Source organism: Patella vulgata, chromosome 4 (genome assembly GCF_932274485.2).
Source record: "Patella vulgata chromosome 4, xgPatVulg1.2, whole genome shotgun sequence".
NCBI classification, from domain to species: domain Eukaryota; kingdom Metazoa; phylum Mollusca; class Gastropoda; family Patellidae; genus Patella; species Patella vulgata.
In genome coordinates this window covers 80,023,532-80,043,919 of record NC_065882.2, presented here as the reverse complement: position 1 = coordinate 80,043,919, position 20,388 = coordinate 80,023,532, and the positions used below count along the sequence as shown (strand labels likewise).

Sequence of the window (20,388 nt, the reverse complement as noted above, 5' to 3'; positions counted from 1 at the left end):
TGGCCTACAACTGACAGAGAACGGGTTAGAATGATAAACACAAGTTCAATGTTTACCTTTTGGCGGCCATGTTATTTTTACCTGTGTATTGTGTAGCCAGGTAAGAGACATTATTGAGAGGTAGACAGGTATATGTATAGATAATGTAGATATAACTATTGAGGTCACAAACGCGTCTTTCGCTGCCTCACCTGAAGTTAAATCTGTAGTCAAATAATTGACGGGTAATATGTCTCGGAGAGATGGGCCAGGAAACAAATCAATTATGAATTAAAAATAGAAATAGAGAGAGACTCCAGTTTATACAGCAAGTTGCTATTACAATCGATATTAACCTCCCTTTCAACAGCGGTTAACATCAAAGTCTACCTGTAATTACAGGTATTCAAAATAATCATGGAAAACAATCATAAATATAGGTAGCTCACCTGTAATTACACCGGTTGTAATAAGTCACTACATGTCTTGTAACCTAATTTACTATATATCCATGAGGTGATATTATTGTTAGCAGTGAACCACACACACATTCAGTATCAACACACACCACTAGTGACAGCTAACACGCACTATTTCCCAACCTCATCACTACTATTGTATAGCGGAAGGTCTAAAGGTATACACGTCTATAGTCCACATGTTCCGTGAAGCGTGTCCAACGTTCGTTTCGACTTCACGCACCGTTTAGCAGATTAAAAGGTAGACAAAAGAATCTGATTTAAACAAAAGGATCACCTTTTTAATTTTCACCTGATGTTGTGTCTGACACGAACGGTATAAAATCCTCAGCCATTGACCGGACCAGAAATCACAATAGAAGCCAAACTATTCGCAACACACTCGATTAAATAGATAACTTTGAGTGATTATCCAATACCAGTTGAATTACGACCTGTGTTAGAAAGGAAATCGGAAACACACCCACTCTGTATCTGCAGGAATTAATGAGTGAAGGGCCGTTAAAATGGATTTATGACTGATGCTGCGATCGCCGCTTCTGGTGCTTCGTAACGTATGTGTAGATTTTATACTGATTAGAGTGGATTACTTGAGGCCGAGTTACTGCCGACACAATGTATGCAGTATACATCATTAACAAGTTAGAGTATATTTCATCCCTTGATCATTAAAAACACATTTATTTACGGCGCTAAAACGTTACAAAAGTTACAAACTTACGGTGTCTATGATCCAGGATAAAACACAAGAACGAAACAGGTTGTCTTTGAAGCGAAAACACAAAGTTCCAATACGATAGTTTTCCTATTTCCAGTTATTTTGTATATTTATATCCGACCCTCGACGAAACACTTGTCTAAAAGCTAATGTCGGAAAACTGCACAATAAAACAAAGACACAACAAACAATTAGCTACCCATCCTGGCAAAAACCAGAGAAAAAATATATATACATCGAAATCATCCTAGTCCCTTTAATAAAAGCACAAACACAACGTTTCAGAAAATAACCTATTTTCTTGATTTCACCTTTTGTCTGCCAGTTCCAGTGTTATTAAGACATCGCTACATGTTCAAAACAAATTGCAAGGTGTGCCCAACAAGTTAACTCCGTATTCACATTAAATATAAAACGGCACTTCTTCTTAACGTCGTGCAAGTTCTAGAGGTTCCTTCTTCGTGTTATCTCTCTTACACTTTACAAGTTCTAAGACTATATAGTTCTGTAAGATATCTCTGTTTCTACTTCAGTGTAAAATGGCCAACGTTTTACCTACTTATATAGGGTATAAGATTCCACTACAAATAGCACTATTCATTACAAAATCGATTAAATTCAGCGGAAAAAAATTCTAAGTGATATATGAAGGCGTGCAGGCGATATAAGCATCAAACAAGATATTTTACAACGACAGCCCCTCGTTAAATATAAATAACTTTTATACTACAATTCTTAACCATAATCATTTACAACCGATATTACTGAGAATGGAGTTTAACGTCCATAATCATTTACAACCAATATCACAGAGAATGAAGTTTAATAACGTCCACTCTTAACCATGGTCAATTAAAACCGATATTACAGAGAATGGAGTTTGACTTCCACCCTTAACCATGGTCAATTACAACCGATATTACGGAGAATGGAGTTTGACTTCCATCCTTAACCATGGTCAATTACAACCGATATTACAGAGAATGGAGTTTGACTTCTACCCTTAACCATGGTCAATTACAACCGATATTACAGAGAATGGGAGTTTGACTTCCACCCTTAACCATGGTCAATTACAACCGATATTACAGAGAATGGAGTTTGACTTCCACCCTTAACCATGGCCAATTACAACTGATATTACAGAGAATGGAGTTTAAAGTCCACTCTTAACCATAATCATTTACAGCCGATATTACTGAGAATGGAGTTTAACGTCCACTCTTAACCATGGTCAATTACAACCGATATTACTGAGAATGGAGTTTGACGTCCACTCTTAACCATGATCATTTACAAAACCTGGACCGCACATATAACCTGGTTAGTGAATATTGTCTGCCTACTGTCAGAAGGGTTTAAAGGTGATATCGCTGATACGAATTGAAAGACACATACGGCGGAGGTTAATGTCCCACATCAACAAACTGCTGGGACCGAACCAAGCTCCTACGGTAACACCACCTCTCAACTAACAAAAAAGACCGACGGGGTATGTGCTTACTGACCAAAATGCGCATACATGTCGTACCAACGCAGGTTCAAGAGGGTGTGATATTATATGCTAAATAAGATCCCCTATTTCATCAGAGGCAGCTCTTCATTACCTATTTTCAAAATACGCTTGAAGATGTATTTATTTAAACATACATTATGCAAGAGGTAAATCTGCCAATTGCTGGTCTTTCTTTAGGCCTGAAATGTTATCTATATTATTAATAATTAGACATTAATTAACTTATCCAGGCCATAATCATCTCTCGATGGCATCACTAGCCTGTGATATTTACTGAATTAGAACCCGGTCTGCTGCTTCTGATTAAATCAAAAGATAGATTGCCAGGCAACGAAACATACGCCCACAGCAGCTAAATCGTCCGGGCAGTCAACAAGAGTTGTCGCATATTTTTACTTTTTTCGGTAATGAAACATTTATAATACACTAAAATCTGATTAAGAGCAACAACTCAGAAAACCATTAGAATTTGTTTGGTTTTTATAAAGTTCTGCCCCATGCTAACGTTTTGTATACAACACTTTTAATACTGTATCATGGATTTAGCTGTTCCAAGTTATAAAAATTCATTGAAAATCAATATACTTGTTCGTCTTAAGATCTTAAACTCTGTGTATCAATCTGAAGTCAATCGGATATTAACTTTGGCCTCTAGAGCGTCTACAAGATTTTTCAAAGTGATCAAGGGCCATAACTTTGGCAGTAATTATCAGAAATCTTTGAAAATCAATAGGATTATTCGCCCTGTGACCTCAAACACTGTGTATAAATTTAAAGTCAATCGGATATTAACTTTGGTCACTAGAGCGTCCACAAGATTTTTTGAAGTGATCAAGGGCCATAACTATGGCAGTAATTATCGGAAATCGCCGAAAATCAATAGGCTTCTTCGTCTCATGACCTTAAACACTGTGTATAAATTTAAAGTCAATCGGATATTAACTTTGGCCTCTAGAGCGTCCACAAGATTTTTTGAAGTGATCAAGGGCCATAACTCTGGCAGTAATTATCGGAAATCGCTGAAAATCAATAGGCTTCTTAGTCTCATGGCCTTAAACACTGAATATAAATTTAAAGTCAATCGCATATTAACTTTAGCCTCTAGAGCGTCCACAAGCAATTGTGGACGCCGGACGGACGGACGGACGGACGGACGGGGGCGACGACAATATACGACCACATTTCAATGTGGGCGTATAAAAATGGATAATCGAGACTATGTTTTTTATCGTACCGACTTTAGTAATGATGAATGTATCTTTAATATTGCTTTTAAATAATTGTTTTGTATCTATTCCTTGAGATTCTTCTAATATTATATTTTAGATTTTTTATATCTCTATCAAATTTATTTAGACTTTTTTTAGACCTATGCTTATCTTTAGTTAATGTTTTATCTTATGTTTGATGTATATATGTAGTTCCATTTTAATTTATATATTTTATAGTAATAATCATTTTATTGTAAAGCGTCTTTGAACATTTTATGAAAAGGGCGCTATATAAATCTATGATAATAATAATAATAACAAATGTATTTCCAGCAACTTGTCACATTTCACTCCGTATCAGTTCTAATTTTAAACATACATTATGCAAGAGCTTAATCTGCTCCTTAGGCCCGAAATGTTATATAAACTATTAATTAGACATTTATTAACAAAACATGTTCATAATAAAACCCTCGATAGCATCGGATACTCGAGATTTTAACTAGATTAGAACGGTTCGCCATTTAAAATTTAATTTAAAAATGGGAAAGCGAGGCTAAGTCTCAAATATACCAGTGCCCTGGTTACCACTGTGCACACATCTTGTCAAAACAACAAACAGTGATAACTTGGCTCAGAATAAAGTAATTTGAATGACATTTTCAATATTTTCATTTTACATTATCAATTTTTGAGCTATTATAGCAAGAATCCCCAGCTCTTTATCTAAATCTTACATAATGTATCTTTAAACTCACATTTTCAAAACAAAAATAAGTCAACATTAATCACCATACTATAAATGTGAGCTCCAATTGCAGGAATCAACTCCCTTATATATTATCATCACGCAGAGTATAAGGACATTTGTTTCTATTCAAGTTTAGTAGCCCGATTCCAAAAACAATGGGGGTGGTACGAGTTATATAATGAACTTTTAATTACGTGTCAATCATTAATAGTATTATATGAATATTATGACAAATGAATACTGATGAAAATATAACAACCAAAACATTCATATATAAAAATTACCCATTCTATCAAATAGCTAGTCCATCATTAGTTTACAAATTGAAAAATATCTTACTCCTGAAATAATCATGTTCTGTTTTTCTGAGAAAATGACATTCGTCACGATGCGAGAGAGGGAGGGAGGGAGCGAGAGAGAGAGGGGGGGGGGAGAGTTTTACGTCCCCTCGACACAAACTACGTCATTTCGGGACTAACATATGGTTCAACTTTATTTCAATTATTCGCTTGTCGCATAGGGGTCTTTAGCAGTGGGGGGAATCCGGAGGACCCGAAAAAATCCCACGAGGCTGGACAGGCGAACCTACTCCTTGTCACGTACAAACAGGGAATCGAAACCATGCCACTTGACTCAATGACAGACCTTCTGATCCATCGCGCACACGTTAACCATTCGGCCATCCAACCCCCAGAGAGAGAGAGAGGGAGAGGGAGAGAGAGGGAGAGATGAAATGGGGTTTAACGTTTTACTTTTGTGCTCCGACTGGGCTAACGAAGACGGCATACTCAATACAGTGTGCTATGAGGAATACGTGCATGTCAGCTTGTACCCGAGGCCTTTTAATGATGTGGTTTAAAGATGTCCCGGATATGTCAATAGCATACTTCAAATAAAAATACAAGAGTGTATTACAAGGATGGGCATCGTTTTCTTTTCTTTATAATCAGAGGTTGTTTATTACGTGTATTTATAACAATTATCCAACACTTATAGCTATTGTAGAACATCTGATAGTAAACACTATTTCTAACTTATCATAACAACAATTGAACCAGATCAACTCGGGTGAGTAGGATGTGTGGGATGTCAAGATACTTTGTGTTGACGAGACGCGAATTATCGAAATGAAGCTAGCTGTCTTTCTTTTACCACGTGGTGTCAGGGGTTTCGTTCTCTTCTTGTAGAGCAGAGAAAGTTCATCGGGATTTTCTGACGTCGCTTCCCTTTGTCAGTGGTGCAGGACGGAGGGCCTGACAAGGACAGTTGTCTAGTCGTTCGGGTGGGACGAAAAAACGAGCTTCCGTGTATGTATTGGCGTGCACGTAAAAGATCCCTTGGCAGTTGGAATTCGATATAAAAGTAGGCCATATTGCCGCTGCCCGGGCAGCATTTCCCTCACAGCACATTGTATGTCGTATGCCCGTCTTCATTAGCCCAGTCGGAGCATAACAGTAGGACGTTAAACCCCATTTCATTTCATTCCATTGTTGACAATCGATCATTCGTTGCCGCAGCTTGACGATAGCTCGCCGAACATTCTGATTGGTAAAACACGTGGTGTAGTCACCGTTGGTTTTATTTGCATTGAGATATCTCCACCACAATTCAACAAATGTTAATTTTGACATTCAACAACCTTTGGGGATCATGGCGTACATTATTTTAACAGAACTGTGTAATATATCCGTTACAGTAATTGTCAGACCGTTCAAACTGTAAATATAAAAGTTGGTAGCCAGTCACACTCCTTAGTTTAAAAATGGGCGTAGAATAACGGACACTCATGTAAGGTTATGGTGGCATATTTGAAGCAAGTACAATGAATCGGATGAAAGGGGATGGATGACAATGCAGAAACCAATGGGTGCTAAACAGTGTCTAGTCGCTCTCTCTCTCTCTGTCTCTCTCTCTCTCGATAGAGTCACTCATATTTCTGTATAGAATCTTAAAATGATTATTGCATTATATTTATCATTATATACAATATTTATACCTATAGGCTAAACATCCGGTAATATTTTATATAAACCCTTTCTGTTAATTCTATTTACCTGTGAAATTAAAACACCAAACTGTCAAAGAGAACGACTGTTTTAGTAACCCGTTAATTTAACTGGACCCAGTACAACATTAATTTCAACATTGATTTAATGATAATCCTAGTCCCTATTACTAGCTCTAACTTATTCCTAAATTTTGAGCACTTCGTACCACAGATGGAGTACCACATGGCAGCGTCTTGCTCAAAAGCATGTATTGAGGTTCACCATGGAAATCGTGAGATACACAAACTGGAAGTAGCATACAGTGTACTAGTAAACATGCAACTATCTGGATCACATGTGAACGTAATCAACCTCCTAACTATGCTATCCTTCCACTTCATTCACCCAAACCAGGTAGAAAATTTACATGCAAATCCTTTGCTTTGATTCTACACGACAAAGTCAACAAATATCGCCATGCAAAGGGCGGAAAAGGTAACGGGGGAGAAAAACTAAAATACAATAGGATTACATTCGTGGGGAAACCAGATGTGGGAATTTATTGGTGTTCTATTGTAAACAACAGACGTACAGCCAAGACCTCTCTGGATGGTTAATCACGGCCATCTTCAAACCCCGACTATGTGTATTTGAATGTGGACAATTTTGATTGGAATTCAAGTGCGCGTCGCGAGAATATTGCCCCGGAAGTGGCTGTTTCGTCTACTCTTCTTCGAATCCAACCTACACAGAACAAATCGCACACACAGCAAATATTTTGGTAACTTGGCCCACCATCCAATAATTTGCCCTTAAAGGACCTCTCCACAGATTAACATCAAGTTGCCCTGGTAAAGCTGAAATCCAGGTCCAGCGGTGGCTGAGATTTTAATTTTTATACTTGGCGACCTCAAAATACCGGATTTCATAAGATCTTAATCAATCTATGAATAATATTTAATAGGCTTGAGCCCGGTATTATTGGGACTGAACCCGGTATTATTAAGGTTGAACCCGGTATCGTCAACTTTAATTGGGCTATTTTCAGACAAAGAGGGAACATAATAAGTACCAACTAGAATCGAAACCCTCCCGCTTAACTCAATGAGACCGTACCTCTCGGTCAATCAACCTCGCAACCCAAATGAAGGCAATCAACTTGTGGAACAGCACCTGGACACCAACACAGCACGAACAACACAATATGACCAACATAATCCACCAACACGGGCGACACCACGAAATGGATCAATTGGTATTATTACCATGTACAAATTTAACAAAATGAAACCACAGCTCAATTGGCTGATTTTATGTATTGAATAGTTGTAAGTTATCGGGTGTTCCCAGAGTGTAAGTAAACACTGTCCAGAGGGTCATGTTGACTGGCTCGGTAACCAGAACATCCCAAGTTCGAGTCTGGTGTTGACCCTTCCGATTAAACAGTGTGGGTTTCCCTGTGTCAGTGGTGTAAGCACACTCTGCCTAGGGAGCCACGGTGGCTGAGTGTGTAAATCGCTGACTCACTAGCCAGGATATCCAGGGCTCGAGTCTGCTAATGTCCCCTGCGATTATCCAATGGAGTTTCCCATATGCAGTGGAGAGGGGGGGGGGGGGGCTTTCCAGTCGTACACGTTAGGCTAGTATGCACGTATAAGAAGCCATGGCTGCTTAAATTCGACGAAGGTGTGCAAAGACTCCCTCGCAGAACAATGCCCGTCTTCATTAGCCCGATTGGTGCAATAAGGTTAGCCGTTAAACCCCATTTTGTTTCTATACCCAATCTGGGTATATTTGTCTGTACTAAATGACAACTGATATAGTTAAAGCGAGAATAATATCTAACACAAATAGACTTCTATTCACATTGCCTAATGAATTATTTAAACCATATCCTGTTAACATTCTTAATGGAGCTTACAATGACTATTTATATACGTATTCCATGCTATACTACCTTTGACAGTTTTGTCAATAAACGTCCCAACACGTGTTTAGGAACATCAAACAACAGTTTATCAATATTTCAAACGTAAGTGCTTTGAATCGCCAGTATATCAACTGGGGTATTCCACATGCACGATTGAAACCCATAAAGCTACTTTTGGAACTCGCTTCCACGGGTATTTTCAATTAATCTATCACGAATCGCTATTATATAAATTAAGGTTTTCCACAAACATATTTAGAGCTACTTACACTGTTTTAAATGATATTTTAAACTGATGTGTTTAGAACCGCCATTTTGTAATAAGGTCGCCACATCACTTATTGAAATAACTACAACCAGAGCATGCGTGGTGCCTCCGAAATGGCCTTAAACCGGAAGTCTTGTATATTGGTTGAATCTTTCGTTTATTGAACTTCAGTCTTCGGATTCATCTCCGTATAAACCATGGCTTCCCAAACACATATTTAATGAATAAAAACAAACCAGCAACACGTCGCTTGGTGGCGACATCGACTTATGATGGAAGCAGATGTAAAATATGATTATTACACAGAACGGACGTTTATGAAGTTTTCAAACTCTCACATGCACACGAATTATATGCATTGTTTTGTATTGTTTTCACACGTGTAAATTACATAAAGCCACTACTCGTATTTAATGGATACATGTGTTCGGATATTTCAACTTTGTTGCACAGATCCACTTTCCAAAAAATCTTGATTTTGTCTAAAACCATAATGCCACAACACATGTTTCAAATTATCATTCTTTATTCCATCAATATTTTTTAATCCACTGCAAAAAGGCACATGTTTTAAATCGACTAGCGCACATTATTGATAAATCATTTTTTTTCCCTCTGAGGGCAAACATCAAAGTTGTAATAGAATCTGAAATTGACAGGAATTGCGGCACCATAAAAAAAACCTTAAAATTACCGAGAAAATATTGTTAGTACTGAACTCGATCGACAAGATTCCTGCAAGCCTCAAGCCATCCCAAAATTTTCCCCAGAAAACAAGTTTAGGTTATCCAGACTTCCAAACAACACGTGCTCTCAATCAACAATCAACAAGTTAATCAATATCATTCACCCAATCGAGACTACAGTCAAGTAGTCTCTATTATAATGGTCAATTAAGGCCGGCCTTTTCACACACTCGTCGATACAATATGTCACCTGTCTGGTCTAATCTCGTCTACAATCTACAACACCGACCATTTATAGTCAATCAGTATTAGTCGTGTATAACCAGTGAATAGAAGACATTGTAAGAATCTGTGATTGAACAATATGACATCAGAGCCACCATGTTTTATTGTTATCACGTGTCTTTTATACTTCCAATATGAAGAGTACCAGAAAATCTCTTGATAAATCTATATTATAACCACGAGCCTTACACACCGTATAACGAGAGAGAGAGAGAGAGAGAGAGACCTAAGATCAAAAGCCTTGGAACATCCATTGACACATTTTCGGTTTAGACCAGAAACGGAGGCTCGGGCAATTTACCAGGGGATTCCCGGTTCGAGAACCTTTTTCTCGGGATTGGAAAGTAGAAGTCGATAGCGCCGCTGATAGCGTATGCCCGGTTGGTGAGGAAAAGTGGGACGTAAAACCCCACTACATTTCATTTCAGAAAGTGGCGTATGTTAATAATGACCACTGGCTATTTTTCTAATACATCAGTAATATTAATAAGGGATGGTGCTATTCATCTGGTAGTAATAAAACTGGTTATAATACATTAAATCAGCTTGTTTCATTAGGATACCATTTCTACTGGCAGACAATTAATTACACAGTCTGTTTCAGTACAATATGAAATAAGATGAAAATCAAAAGTGGATTCAACGTCTTACTTTATGTTTGGTCGATCGGCGGCAAAGTAGATATAAGGCCTGCTATCTGCTCATGTCATGGGTTTAAGGCCGCATGTGTAATCACGTCGGTGTAAACGATTTTTGGGAGGAACCGGAATGATCCAAAGAAACCCAACGAGGATAGGCAGGTGATTCTACATCTTATCACGGAATAGTGCATGATATCGACCCCAAACCACCACACACTCCACTTTAGGCTAGGACTAGTGCAACAGCCATGACCATAGTACAGACCCCCCCCCCCCCCACGTGAACACTGGATTCAAGTTTTTGATTTATAATCTTTCCCACCCGGGATCTGTAAGACGTCCAGCTGTCTTTCTCCAAGGGTTGCAATGCCTCCTTGCTAGATATTTCCCAGCCCCCAACAACACCCACATAATTTGCCATAGCTGTCATCGGCCTTTAGTATGGTTGCAATTTACAATATTAAGCTCAAATGTCGCTTACTGTGAGTAATACCCCCCGCCTTCCTCCCCCCCCCCCTTTACGAAATATGACCCTCCCACCAACCCCAACAATCCCACACACAATCTCCCTTAGCTGTCATCGGCCTTTAGTATGGTTTCAATATTACTCTCATAAATCGTTTAGTGTCAGTAATACCCCCCCCCCCCCCCGCGCCCTTACAAAATATGACCCCACCCCACCCCAACAACCCCCACACACAATCTCCCTTAGCCTTTAATATGGTTACAACTTAGTATATTATGCTCATCAATCGTTTAGAGTGAGTAACATTATTATAAATCGCCCACTGTGATTCAGATTATTGATATATCGCCCATGTTGAGTGAGATTATTTTTGTATAGGTGAGATCAATCAGCAATTCATCAAGGTTCTAGCTTCCCTCTAATTATAATATACTACTGTATGTTAAATGGCTATAATATAAAGGTAAGACAGATCTATTCTATACCTAATCATTCTCTTCATTCCATACCCCAGAGTTTTATTGGTACAATATGTCGGTTGATGGACAATACAGCATTCCTACAGTAATTGGTTCCAGTTGCCGACTGAAATGGTCAGGGGTTATATATCATTCGGGAGTGTTCGGCATCTTTCACTTCCGTTACAATAACAGAAATGGAATGAGGCAGTATGTCAGTGCACGTGATGCCAATTCTGCGACCGCATCTGAACACTTGTGACCTCTCTAAATTGCAGCAACTTCCAAGTTTGACTGGACACCAAAAACAACCTTTAATCACTATGGCTCTCTTAGTAACTGACAATGATACCTCTTCCGTCGACAGTCTAACGGTCTCGATAAGAATTTCGTATGTGTTCGAATCCCTGCGTGGGCTGATAACAATCATCGTCATTTAGTCAAGTCCGGCAATGATCTGTGAGGGGGCGGGACCCACAGGGTTCACCCCTGTATGCATCGCTGTGAGCGGAAAATAGCCTTTGACTCTGAATCATAGAAGAGTAGGTGAAAGCGCTGCTGTCCAGGCAAAATTACCCTACCTTGCACTGAACACGTTAGTTAGCATATGTTAGTCTTAAAATGAACAAAGTATTCTGTTGATGAGACTTGAAACCCAATATAATATAAAGATCGAATATTAATCATAAGAACTCGAGGGTCAACACACAATGTCAGTTACAGAAATGAAATGGGGTTAAAGTCCTGCTGTTCTGCTCCGACTGGGCTGATAAAGACGATATGTCAGTTACAGTAAACGGAATAGCCAGCCCCATTTGAATAAGAACAAACAAACATATAAAGGTCACAAGAAGTTGAAACACGAGTAAAATGTCGTCGCGAGACTATACGGTGTACATGTAATAATATAAAAAACGCATGTCATTAATCACATCGTATATTTTTTTCTTTGAAATAAATGTCTTCCTTTCCAAAATGACGACTTGAAAGTAACATATGAGTACTTTGTGTCTTTTTTATATCCAACATCAAACTACTGGATACACAGATTGATTGTGTTGCGAACACACCAGACCTAACACTAAACGCACAACAAAACTTATTAATATTAACATGGATAAGCTGAGTCTGTCTCTTGTGTGATACCCATAGCCACTCGTTAATATTTATAGTAACAACAAAATACGATATGCAATAGAAAATGAAATGAAATGCCGAATCAACCAAACCAGGTTGGCGGAGGCGGGCATGCGCCGTGCTATGGGTACTATGATATCGAATTGCAACAGGCGACCTCGGTTGTTCTACCACCAGAACGACCAGATGGGTTTCCGTACCGGCCTTCCGCCCTGCACCACTGACCTGGATGGATAATACGAAGGAACTTGATCTGGATCACTACAGACCTTCTCGCTAGTGAGCCTGCGTCATACTGCATAGTAAACGGAATTAAAAATTGGGAAAACGAATGATGAAATAGCGTTTTAGTATAAATGTAAAGACCTTTACCAGAACGACAGAACTGGAAATATGTCCTCAATCTGTCAGATTTTACTATCAATAAACTTATATTAGAGTCAAGTACGTATATTAATTAAATGTAAAATAAAATCCTGACCTACAATAATAACTTGTCATAAAATACAGAGACATGTAGGTGATATTTTAATACGAATATAATACAGACATAATCCACATCCTCGTGTACTCTGGGGATTCACTGTTTCTACTGTACAATCTCCAAGAAAGGGAGCATTGGACAAGCCGTAAGGGCTCTAGATGGTGTCGTCAATAATAAACCTATCGATTTCTCTCGAGTCTTGTTCACTCTTATCAGTGGTATTCAATGCGGGGTTGTTCGAAACCGAGGGAGAAGCATATTACGGTACTTACGTGTAATCGAATTCCAAAGGCCAATATCCCCCACCCCACCCTCGTCCTTTACCAGCGCTAAAGGGGTAACCAGGCTTGAAAATGCCAAGGAACATTCTAGACCAACACCGCTGTCCAACCCGGAATCTCTTGGCCAGTGAGGCAGGGCTTTCCTCACTGAGCAATCGTGGTTCCCCGGTAACAAATGTTAGGTTCTCACTATCACGATTCGCGCTACGATTGAAATCGTGGTTTTAATCGTCAAGTAATCGTGTTGATCCTGTCAGGTCCAGATCGTATATTGTGGTCAGTCGTAGCAATCGTGGTGATCGTATCGAAACGTATCCGATGTGGACCCAACAGGGACAATCCTATCGTAACGTACCACACGACAAAGGGAACCTAGTAATAACAAATGGGAGAGAGAGAGAGAGAGAGCGCGATAGAAATGGGGTTTAACGTCGACTCGACACAAACTAGGTCATTTAGGGACTAACACATGGTTTAATTTTACGCTTGTGCGTAGGGGTCTTTAGCAGTGGGAGAACCGGGGGAAAACCCATGAGGTTGGGCAGGCGATCCTACTCCTTGTAATGTACAACCGGAGAATCGAAACCACGCCAGTTGACCCAATGACAGACCTTATGATACAGCGCGCACGTGATAACCATTCGACCATCCCTCTCCCCCCTTATAAGACATGAGACTGTTGAACCCCGATAACTGTGAATATATATTTTATTTAATATATATCAATACGTTGAAATAGAAAGTATGGTTGAGTACATTATCTATATTAAGTAAATATTGCCCGGGGTATAAGTTCTATGATTGATATATGTGTACTAAAATATATCATGTATTACTCCGCGGTTTATGACAAATTACACCATAGCGTTGGATGATATGGGGTATATATTATCATTGACAGGTCACGTGATACGAGAGATATATGAGTGATATATTCTTATCTATATCGTCATATATGTATTAGCTATTTATGCTGCTAAACCTACAAAAGAAACGCCATTCAACCAGACAGCAGTCTATAACCGTAGGCTTGGAAAATGGGTGTTCACTACATACAAAAATCACATTTTAAACCCGGACAAATCATTAGTTATTTATGCTAACCTATACACACAATCCATTCGTCCGCAGGAACCCCGGAACATTTGATATCCCAAATAAGGGTAGGCCGTAGTGTGTATACCGTCTTCATTAGCCTGGTCGATTCACAAAAGTAGGACATTAATCCCCATTGCAATTGGGCCTTTGTTTAGCAAGAGAGAGAGAGAGAGAGAGAGAGAGAGAGAGAGAAAGAGAGAGAGGGGGGGGGGGTAAAGTCCACTCGACACAAACTAGGTCATTTCGAGAGTAACACATGGTTCAATTTTATTTCAATAATTCGCTTGCGCGTAGTGGTCTTTATTTATAGCGGTGGGAGGAAACCGGACTTTGTTTAGCTTGTATATAAGTATATTAGATAAGTTTTTTTGTATATCTGGTTATTGTCACGTTCTACTATAGATAGATTCAAGTAGTTAAACGTACAGTTTTAATATATACACATGTAAAAAAAAAAATACACCCAGTTAAAAACGTCAAGCACTTTATACATCAAAACATTTATTGTTCTATGTATTTATCTACAGCAGTACTTTCCTTATAGACACGGAGAGAGAGAGAGAGAGAGAGAGAGAGAGAGAGAGAGAGAAGGGGTAACGCCCACTCGACACAAACTAGGTCATTTCGGGACTAACATATCGTTCAATTTTATTTCAATAATTCGCTTGGGCGTAGTTGTCTTTAGCAGAGGGAGGAAACCGGAAGACCCGGAGAAAACCCTACGAGGTTTGACAGGCGACCCATTCATTTCACGTACAACCGGGGAATCGAAACCACGCCAGTTAACTCAACGGCAGACCTTATGATACAACGAGTATGCGCTAACCATTCGGCCATCCACCCCCCGCAGGCTAATCTATGATGCAAGAGCTGTTTTAATGCAGTGCATATTGTTTCAGATAAATTAAGGAGACTTCATGTTTGACAGATTCATTTAATTATGTATGTGTTAAGCTTGTTTAAAGATTTATTATTAAATGGGTTTAATCTTGTTTAAAGATTTATTATATTATTTAGAGATAGATTATTGACCCAGGAGGGCTTTACGTTGAATAAAACATCATAATTGTATTAATACTCCATTTTAGTTTTGATTTGTTTGAAAATAATAAAAAAATCAAGAAGGGCGCCTTAAGAAATGTTAAGATACTGGGCCCCATGCATGCCTCCGATGCAATTTACTGCTATAATAACCTTCATGAAACTAGCAGTACCTTTCTACATGATCTGGTCAATAATAAGTGTTCTGTGCGTGCAGGAAATTACATGCGGTTTAACGTCCTATTTTTCGGGGAATCGTGCGCAACGTAGGGTATGCTTAACCTTACAACACTTATTACCATCTTGGATTTTTTCTGAGAATAAATTTTAATGTTTTGAAAGGTCATTGAATCAAGAGAAATTTCGTTAAGCCATATTGCACAACATGGTTACACCAGGATGACCTGGGTTCACTCCCGGTATTGGCCCACAAAGTTCCTCAGCGCAGTTTTTCCCTCGTCACACCGATGGCTACACATGTTGTTATTTTATCTTGACTGATAACTCAACTCCCCTCCCCTCCCGCTTCTAGAAGACAATCAATTAAATAAACCGTTGATTAATTCTAGTGGCATGGTGTTGAGTGTTCTGATAATATTTACTTCCATTGGTTTAATTCCTTCAACATCAGAGTCAACAATTGCATGATATCATTATAAATACATTTTATACCAAACAACACATTCACTATTTATCTTTGTAGTCCAACATGTCGCGAGGGGGTGGATGGCCGAATGGTTAGCGTGTGCTCGGTGATTCATAAGATCTGTCATTGAGTCAACTGGTGTTGTTTCGATTCCTCGCTTGTACGTGACAAGGAGTAGGTTTGCCTATCCAACCTCGTGGGTTTTGTCCGGGTCCTTCGGTTTCCTCCCACAACTAAAGACCCATACGCGCAAGCGAATTAATGAAATAAAATTGAACCATGTGTTAGTCCCAAAATGACCTAGTTTGTGTCGATTGGACGTTACCCCCCTCCCCCTCCCTCACTCTAGATCGTTTAACTTCAACAGAATTTACGAAAGGCAAGATGTTAGGCAAGGTTTTGTATTCTTAATTAGATGTTAAATAATCAATTCAAGTACAGGTTCGCGTGAATTAAATCGTTATCCGAAATATACAGATGACGATCGGGGTATTAATAGAAAAGGTATCTGTAGCCATTAGACGAGAAAGCAGTAATCCGTCTCCTAATATAAACACCATAGGTAAAGATTTATTATTCATCCGTTGAACCAACACTAAATAGGAACAACTTGTGTAATATCCACGACATTCAGGAGCATCAAATATACATTGATCATCATAAACCAATTTCAACACAGAAAAAAATCTTCAAAGAACAACATCGACCAGCGAAGACGAATAGTTACAGAAGAATTATCAACGGCATATAAAAAAATGTCAAGGAACACAAAATGGCGAAAGAAAGATGGCTTCTGTGGTATGTTTGCTCGCTCCCTTCTCTCCTAAATTACGAGGATTTTGATAGATTTAGGAGCGATCCATCACGTGGAATTGGCAGATCAGCACGAAAACAGCTTCTGTAAACGGTGTTATCTTTTCTCAATGGATTTCAACCAACATGGAAACTAATCCTTTTCAGTGATCCGGAAAAAATGCCGCAATGGATGCATAGATTAATGAACACGATAGAAAAACGAATTAATTGAATAAAACTGTTAGCATCTGCTCTCAGAGGATATAAGATAAATCTAATTCCAGCACACGTATCAGTAAGACGTGATAAAAAGAATGTTTTCACTGGGAATAACCAATCACGTGTCTTATGCCTACATACACATATCTCCAGGGACCAATGAAAAGGCAGAATCAGAATACTGTTCATTTAACAACGGAAGCTAAATTGAAAGTAGTGAAGAATTAGAAATGTTATTCTCGCGAGAGTAATGAGCTTGCTATATTACCGCCGCATTACATAAAATTCTATTACCATGGCAATCATTAATCTTTAAAGTGTCCAGATTTTTGTGGTTAAATGGCGGCTAATATTGTCACTGAGCTGAATATGTCTATAAGATAATCAATAATTGTACAATGTGTTAAGATGTTTTCAATTCGTGCTAGTTTTATTTTTTTATTCTCTAATTTCCTTCTATACATTTCGTGTTGTCGAATATTGTTTTTGTTATTGTGTTTTTGCAGATTGCTTATTGTATCGCCGGGTTAGCAGAGGTTAGTGCTAAATGATAAGGCCAGCTCCATTTTTCGTCATTAATCCCAAATTCTTAAACCTAACCCTGGACCTAGCCCAATGCTTACCCTAACCCTAATCTACAATCTCGCCAACAATCACATGCCCTAACATTATTTACATCTCAGCGGCCTTGACAAAAATTGAGCTAGCCTTAACAAATAGATTTAGCCAGTTAGCAAAGGAAATGAAAAAGGTGGAGTTCAATGTCTCGTAAACATAATACATCGGCCATTTTTGTAGCATGTTTTTTCCGTTTTCTTTTCTGCCGATCAGGGATCTTTTACGTGCACTGCCACAACTGATATAATCAAGCAAAATAAAGGGATATTTAACCTATCTGAATCTGTGACCCTACTCTCCCGGAGAGGCATCTAGCTCAGTTAGTACGGCGCCGGCTCTCTAACGAGGGGCCCCTGTATCGGACTCGGTGTGATCGGAGAAAGTCCTTCGGGTCTGGCAAGGAATAGCGGCTAGTCGTTCGGGTGGGACAAAATACCAAGGCCTCGTATACATGTTAGCGTGCACATAGATCCTTGGCAGGTGAAGATAAGTGGGAAATGACGCGGTCCTGGCAGATATTTACTATATTATAAAGCAATAATAGATATTTAGCATATATATATATATGGAGAGAGAGAAATGGGGTTTAACGTCCACTCGACACAAACTATGTCATTTCGGGACTAACATATGGTTTTTAATTTTATTTCAATAATTCGCTTGCGCGTAGGGGTCTTTAGCAGTGGGAGGAAACCGGAGGACCCGGAGAAAACCCACGAGGTTGGACAGGCGACCTATTTAACATATAAAAGCAATCATATATATTTAGTATATTATAAAGCAATAATAGATATTTAGTATATTATAAAGCAATAACAGATATTTAGTATATAAAGCAATAACAGATATTTAGTATAGAGCAATAACAGATATTTAGTATATAAAAGGAATAATAGACATTTAGTTAGGGTGACCCATGTACTCACAGAAATACAGTCCACCGCTGATAGTTCGAGACTACCACTGAAGCGTGCACATTCGCCGTGCCGAGACCAACTTTCTGACAGTATGATACTATAAATAGCCATGGCACGTGCAATTCTCTACAAATCTATCAACTATTACAGCCGTAAAAAATTTATTGTTGACGATTTTGAATAGCAGTAAAATTAAGCTTCTTGGTTATTACAGCAGATTTAGAATTTACGTTCGTTTCATTTTTTAAATCGCTTTATCATTAACTGTACCGTTAAGAGCGGCATCTTTTGGTTTAGTACAAATAATATCTCTGAATCACTCGGGTTAGACAGAAACATGATACTAGCAGTAGTTTCATTTTACTTTTACAAGCTTCTTAAAACGATTGTTGAGCTACCTAACGTGCTTATTTCTAAATTCAATTTCTTGTTCTAGCTTTCTGTTATGTTTCGTAAAAAAGTAGTCTTGATTATCCCGACCTGTCAATCAGACGTAGAATGGTCGATAGGCTGGTTAAAGGAGACTAATTTCAAAACAAGGGCACGTAACCTATCTTTTACTCAAAAGTGTCTGGATGTTATGGACGACTCTTGGAACCAGTTTTCAGTCTATTATTTATACATGATTAATGGTCATAGCTTATTAAGTACACCATGATCGTTTTTTTAGTGACTATAATTGTGTGAAACTGATTTGAGGCTTGGCATATATATAAATATTGTGGCGTAATTGTCGAGATATATGGAGATATTTATTTATGGTGGGTCACCCTAATTTAGTATATAAAAGGAATAATAGACATTTAGTGTAAAGCAGTAAGAGATATTTAGTATATAAAAGCAATAAGAGATATTTAGTATATAAAAGCAATAAGAGATATTTAGTATATAAAAGCAATAATAGATATTTAGTATAAAAAAGGAATAATAGACATTTAGTGTAAAGCAGTAAGAGATATTTAGTATAAAGCAATAATAGATATTTAGTATAAAAAAGGAATAATAGATATTTAGTATAAAGCAGTAAGAGATATTTAGTATAAAGCAATAATAGACATTTAGTATAAAGCAATAAGAGATTTTTAGTATAAAGCAATAAGATATTTAGTATATAAAAGCAATAATAGATATTTAGTATAAAAATAAAGCAATAATAGATATTTAGTGTAAAGCAATAAGAGATATTTAGTATAAAGCAATAAGATATTTAGTATATAAAAGCAATAATAGATATTTAGTATAAAAAAGCAATAATAGATATTTAGTATAAAAATAAAGCAATAATAGATATTTAGTGTAAAGCAATAAGAGATATTTAGTATATAAAAGCAATAATAGATATTTAGTATAAAAAAGCGATAATAGATATTTAATATATAAAGCAACATATATTAAGTATATAAAGCAATATATATTTAGTATATAAAGCAATAATAGATATTATAAAGCAATAATAGGTATTATAAAGCAATACTATATATTTAACATATAAAAGCAATAATAGAGATATATTTAACATATAAAGCAATACATATTTAGTATATAAAGCAACAGATATTAAGTATATAAAGCAATACTATATATTTAACATAAAAAAGCAATAATAGATATTTAGTATATAAAGGAGCGATGTAATCTATTATACAGGTCCAGTTACATCAGTTAATCAATTGTTTAAGTGGATTACTTCCCCTGTGTCATAGTCTCGTCTGATGAATCTTTACCTATTTAGTTGATACTTATACACGTTGACAGTATTTCAATCATGTTCAAGTT

At 37.7% G+C, this 20,388-nt stretch overlaps 1 protein-coding gene across 4 annotated transcripts in view; it reads right to left on the bottom strand.

Annotated features, from left to right (window-relative positions):
- Positions 1–20,388, bottom strand: part of LOC126819625 (tetraspanin-9) — a 143,606-nt gene that overhangs the window by 71,983 nt on the left and 51,235 nt on the right. Inside the window, exon 1 of one of the 4 annotated variants that reach the window (XM_050547754.2) lies at positions 429–612. The exons of the other annotated variants lie outside the window; for them this stretch is intronic. The gene's annotated coding sequence lies outside the window, so the exon portion shown is untranslated. Of the gene's footprint in view, positions 1–428; positions 613–20,388 lie in introns of those variants that run through there. 4 annotated transcript variants of the gene reach the window in all.